Here is a 5,807-nt window from a genome sequence, read left to right on the forward strand (position 1 = left end):
CTAACTAGCTAGATGCCTAAGACCGAAACGATTCACTGCACAAATTTACCACCTCAATCTAACTAAAAAAATATACCATTAAACTAGAATAAACAAATTAATATATATTATTATTCATCCATGATAAAAAGTTTGTAATTGATCAAAACTAACACAAAATTAAAAATAAAAATAAAAATATATTTAAACATCTATTAATTATTTGGGATAAAAAAATTTATCTAATTCATCTGGACTTAAAAAGTAAAATTACACTAAAATTAATTAGTTGGATTTAGTCGGAGTAATGGGCATCAGGATAAAATAAAATACTGTAAACCACTAATCGGTGATAAATCAAATTATTACTGACCTTTTTAAATAGCTCTTATGGTTAATCGACTAAGCAATTATTTTGCTAGAATAATATTTTTCTAATGTCCCAAACATAATGGAAACATTGTATTTTTTTATACGTGTATTAATCTAATTAAAATGAAGTCATATCATTTAAATTTAAAATGAGCATATTTATTAAACAATTCAAAATAGTTTTTTAAAAATTATATATTATACTAAAAAAGATATGTGCAAATCCGTGCATCACACGGGTTTTAAACTAGTATATTTAAACTAGATTGCAGACAAATAATATCGAAGTAAAAATAGAAAAAAAAATAGATATAGATATATTTGTTGAGATAATTGGGAAATAATTAATTTCTTGTATATATAAAGGAAAATTAACATCATATATTTTAAATTCAGCATTGAGTATTCAACCAGGACTCTAACCCTTCTACCTGATGGCGACGACACAGATAGGGTTAAGGCGGATGCTTTATCTAACTTCTTCAAGTTTGTGATGCGGTGCGATTTTTTCTGGAGGGCTAAAACCGCGATTTCAGAAGTTTTGGGTCTTTTTGCAATTTTTAATAATTGTTAGAAGTCATTTTTCATTAGGTTTCCTTTACTTTTCGCACAAGTTTCTTTCCAGTATATATAGGCGTCATGAGACATCGTAATTTCTCAGTTTTTTGATTGATTTATAATAAACAGGGTTTTCCTCATATTTGTTGATTTTCGGTATTCTTAGGTAGAATCAACGAATCTCGATCTAGCTTTTATGTCTGTCACGTACCCATTGCATCAGTTGGTATCACGTTCCAGTCGGTCCTGCACCATGTCGCCCCGTAGATGTGTTGAGGTTGCCGATATTGATGAGCTTCGTCGTGAAAACGCAGACTTTCGCCGTGCCAACGATGAATAGAGGCGACAGATGGAATTATTGACGCAGAGAATGGATGAATCTGTCCACATACGTCGTCAGGAAGAAGATGATGTTACTGTCACAGACGAAAATCCATTCGGCGGCTCCCGGAATCGCTCACCAACGTACCCTAGATGGGAACAGGGCTTTAAGGTGGATATTCCTACTTTCGATGGCAGTCTCAAACCTGAACAGTTTGTAGATTGGTTATCACAGGTGGAAGAAATTCTGGACTTTAAGGAAGTCCCCGACGATCTTCATGTGTCTCTGGTCACCATCCGCTTGCATGGTCCTGCGCAGGCCTGGTGGCAACAGCTGAAACAAACGCGTGTTCGTCATGGTAGGGAGAAGATTGCGAACTGAGCTAAGTTCAAGAAACATATTGTAGGATTTTATCTATCACGGAAGCATGGTAAAACAATTTTACACATATAAAATCCATATAATATGCATACAGATCGTAAATAAAATCGAGGGATCGATTTCTAACCTTTAAAAGCGATCCAAGAACAACGAGCGGAGATCCTTAGCAGCTGCTCCTCAAGTGTGAAGCACTCCACCGGTATCCACCAAGAAAACGATGTAATGAAGGAGGAGGGGGTGGAGAGAATTAGGGTTTTGTAAATCTTTTTGGGTTGAGGCAAAAATAGGGTTTATTATGGTATATTTATAGGCATAATTTTCAGCTGAAAATTTCCCATAAAAATTATTATTATTAACCCTTTATTATTCTCACTAATAATTAAAACACCTTTTAATTATTAATTCTTTTTCTAAACATTTTAGAAATAGTTCTCTCTCTTGATTTAATTTCCAAAAATTAAATTCTTAATTAATAATATTAAGAACTTTTCTTAATTAATTTATAATTAATTAAATCTCATTTAATCAATTATTAAATTTGTCAATTAATTATTTATTTCATAAATAAATAATTATCAGTCATTATTAATTAATTCCTCCACCATTAAATCATTCTCTTTTATGGTGTGACCCTGTAGGTTCAATATTAAGCCGGTAGTAGAAATAAATAATAATAAAACTATTTTATCATTATTTATATAAATTCTCTAATTCATTAAATATGATTAATTAATTAATCATATTTATTCTACATCGTGAGGGATATTTCTCAGCATATCGCGACTATCCGGATAATACGAATTCACTGCTTAGAATACCAAGAACCTATTCAGTGAATAGTTACCGTACAATTAATTCCTTCTACCCTGCAATGTCACGATTAAATACAAGGCATGGAACTTGTGTCAAGCCTATCTTATTTAATCACTTGCTTTCCCATTCACTATGTTTAGTTCTATTTAATGTAAATTAGAAACTCCTTTCTAATTTCATTCACTCTGGCCAGAGATTCCTGAACTAGCATAAGTGGATCAGCATTGAACATTCTCTTCCTTCACTGGAAGGGGTAGATCCTTTATTGATCATACACCATCTTCGTGTACAAATTTCTATACCCAGTAGAGCCCTAATAATTATCCCTGGAGACTAAGAACTAAACCAAAGCATAGTTCAGTGTACACAAGATGACTATGATGACCTCAAGTCTAAGGATACTTGTACAACTATCACTATGTGAACAACTGCTGACACGTGAGTGAACTCCATCAGTTGTTCAGCTGTGTGAGTCATGTTCAGTGAACTTATTCTATAATAAGCACCTACATACTAGCTATAGTGTCACCACACAAATGTCTATGAGAACAGACATCCTTCATAATGAAGCAAGCATAGTATGTACCGATCTTTGCGGATTATTAATTACCAGTTAATAATCCTACGACCAGGAACTATTTAAGTTAAGTTTAGAGTTATCATCTTTTAGGTCTCATTATTATGATCTCATCACAATCCATAAAAAGCTTTACTCTAAACTGTGGTACATCTTATTTAAACACTTAAAATAGATAGAGCCCGCAATAAAAACAAAACAAGTCTTTTATTAATATCAATGAAATCAAAACAGATTACATAAAAGTTATTCCTAAATCCTCATACATGATTGGACTTAGGACATATCTCTTTCACATATTCGTGAAGTGTTTTTGCCCTATAATTTCGACAGAGAGCTATACACCAAGTTCCAGAATCTTCGCCAAGGTCCCCGTTTTGTGGATGATTACTCCACCGAATTCTATTCATATCTGGCTCGTGTTGATATCAACGAGTCCCTTCAACAGATGGTTTCACGTTACATTGGCGGATTATGCCTCCAATTACAGGATGTGCTCAATATGTTCGACCCTTTCACAATCGTAGAAGCCCGGCAACGCGCAGAGCAAGTCGAGAAGCAGTTAGCAAGACGTGGCACATGTGGCTACCGACAGCCTGCTGCCTCCACAAGCACTGCCGATTCGTAATCACAAGTTGGTCGTGATCCTATTCAGCCGACATCTCAGCCCACTCGTGCTCCTGCAACACAATCTCAAGGACGGACATGGGGTTTACGGTGCTTCAACTGTGGCGAAGTTGGCCATCGCATTATAAATTGTAGGAACCCGAAATCTTCCAATCGTGGTCTTTTTAGTGAGACCACGGATTCTGAACCTGCTCTTCTAGCAGATACAACTCCAACTTATGATGATTATGGTGACGACGAAGCAGAGGAGTATGTCTCTGGCGACATTGTCCCCTTGTTGGTGCTTAGGCGCTCTTGTTTGACCCCTCATGCACCGGATACCAAGTGGTTACGCAACAATCTGTTTCACTCTGCATGCACCATCGGGGGGAAGATATGTACATTCATCATTGACGCTGACAGTTGTGAGAATGTCATCGCGGAGATTGCGGTTACCAAGCTTAATCTTTCTACTGAACCATACCGAAAGCCCTATCGCCTCTCATGGCTCAGTCAAGGTACGGATGTTACTATTTCTAGACGTGTGCTTGTTAACTTTTCCATTGGTTCTACTTATCATGATGTTGTATATTGTGATGTGGTTCCTATGGATGCATGTCATCTTTTGTTTGGTCGCCCTTGGCAATATGATAAATCGGTTTATCATGATGGTCGTGCTAACACCTATTTATTTACCTTTCGTGGTACAAAAATTATTTTGATACCGAACAAACCCAAAGGGGTTGCATCCCCCACCACACAAGCGCCTTCTCCTATGACTCTTTTGTCTCGAGGTCCTTTTCAGGATGCTATGAAAGAATTTGGGGGTAGTATTTGTGCTTTTTTACTCTCTGGTCACTCTGGATACTGCCATTGTCGTCCCAACTCTGACCCGACCCCTTCTCGCGGAGTTTGCGGATGTCTTTCCCGAATCACTACCGTCGAGATTGCCACCGCTACGTGATATTCAGCATCAATCGATTTTGTTCTCGATGCTGCCCTTCCTAATCGCCCTCACTATCGTATGAGCCCTAAAGAATATGAGGAGTTGCACCGTCAGGTTGAGGAACTGCTTGCTAAAGGCCATATTCGCGAAAGCCTTAGTCCTTGTGTCATCCCTGCACTACTCACGCCAAAAAAAGATGGATCATGGCGTATGTGTGTCGATAGCCGAGCCATTAACAAGATCACAGTGTGTTATCGGTTCTCTATCCCTCGTTTGAATGATTTGCTTGATCAGTTGGGGGGTGCTACGGTGTTTAGCAAACTGAATTTTAAGAGTGATTACCACCATATTCGCATTCGCTTGGGCGATGAGTGGAAAACAACTTTTAAGACACGTGAAGGCTTATATAAGTGGCTTGTTTTGCCTTTCGATTTGTCCAATGCTCCTAGTACTTTTATGCGCATGATGAACCAAGCTCTCCGTCCATTCATTGGCAAGTTTGTCATCGTTTATTTCAATGACATATTAATCTATAGTGACAATGCTGAGATACATCTCACTCATCTACATGAGGTGTTGCTAGTTTTACGCCGTCATAAATTTTATGCGGCCACAGCGACGTGTGTTTTCCTCACTTCTTCGATTCATTTCCTTGGTTATGTGGTTTCTCTAGAAGGACTTCGATTCGACCCCAGTAAGGTGCTGGCCGTCGAACAATGGCCCTGACCTACTTCTATCACTGACGTTCGTAGCTTTCATGGGTTAGCATCTTTCTACCGGCATTTTATACTGCACTTCAGTGGCGTTATGGCCCCTCTCACAGATTGCATGCGAGGAACTAAATTTCACTGGTCTCCCGACGCCCAGGCTGCTTTTATCGAGATCAAACGCCGCCTGACTTCAGCCCCTATTTTGATACTCCCAGATTTTACACTACCCTTTGAACTCCACTATGACGCCTCTAAAACAGGTCTCGAGGCTGTTTTGAGTCAATCTGGCCGTCATGTGGCTTATTTCAGTGAGAAAATCTCTGGTGCAAAACTTCACTTTAGTACCTATGACATTGAATTATATGCGATTGTTTAAGCCATTAAGCACTGGCGTCATTATCTCTTCCACATGGAGTTCGTTTTATATACGGATCATGATTTTATTAAACATCTTGGAAGTCAAGATAAACTTTCCCATCGTCATGCTTCGTGGACTTCTTATTTGCAGCAGTTCACTTTCGTGATTAAACACAAAGTCGGTGT

General features: G+C 37.9%; 1 pseudogene; it reads left to right on the forward strand.

Annotated features, from left to right (window-relative positions):
- Positions 1-1,258: 1,258 nt before the first annotated feature.
- Positions 1,259-5,280, forward strand: LOC141719857 (uncharacterized; annotated as a pseudogene).
- The last annotated feature ends 527 nt before the right edge of the window (positions 5,281-5,807 follow it).

The sequence above is a fragment of the Apium graveolens genome, chromosome 4, assembly GCF_009905375.1.
Source record: "Apium graveolens cultivar Ventura chromosome 4, ASM990537v1, whole genome shotgun sequence".
Classification (NCBI taxonomy): domain Eukaryota; kingdom Viridiplantae; phylum Streptophyta; class Magnoliopsida; order Apiales; family Apiaceae; genus Apium; species Apium graveolens.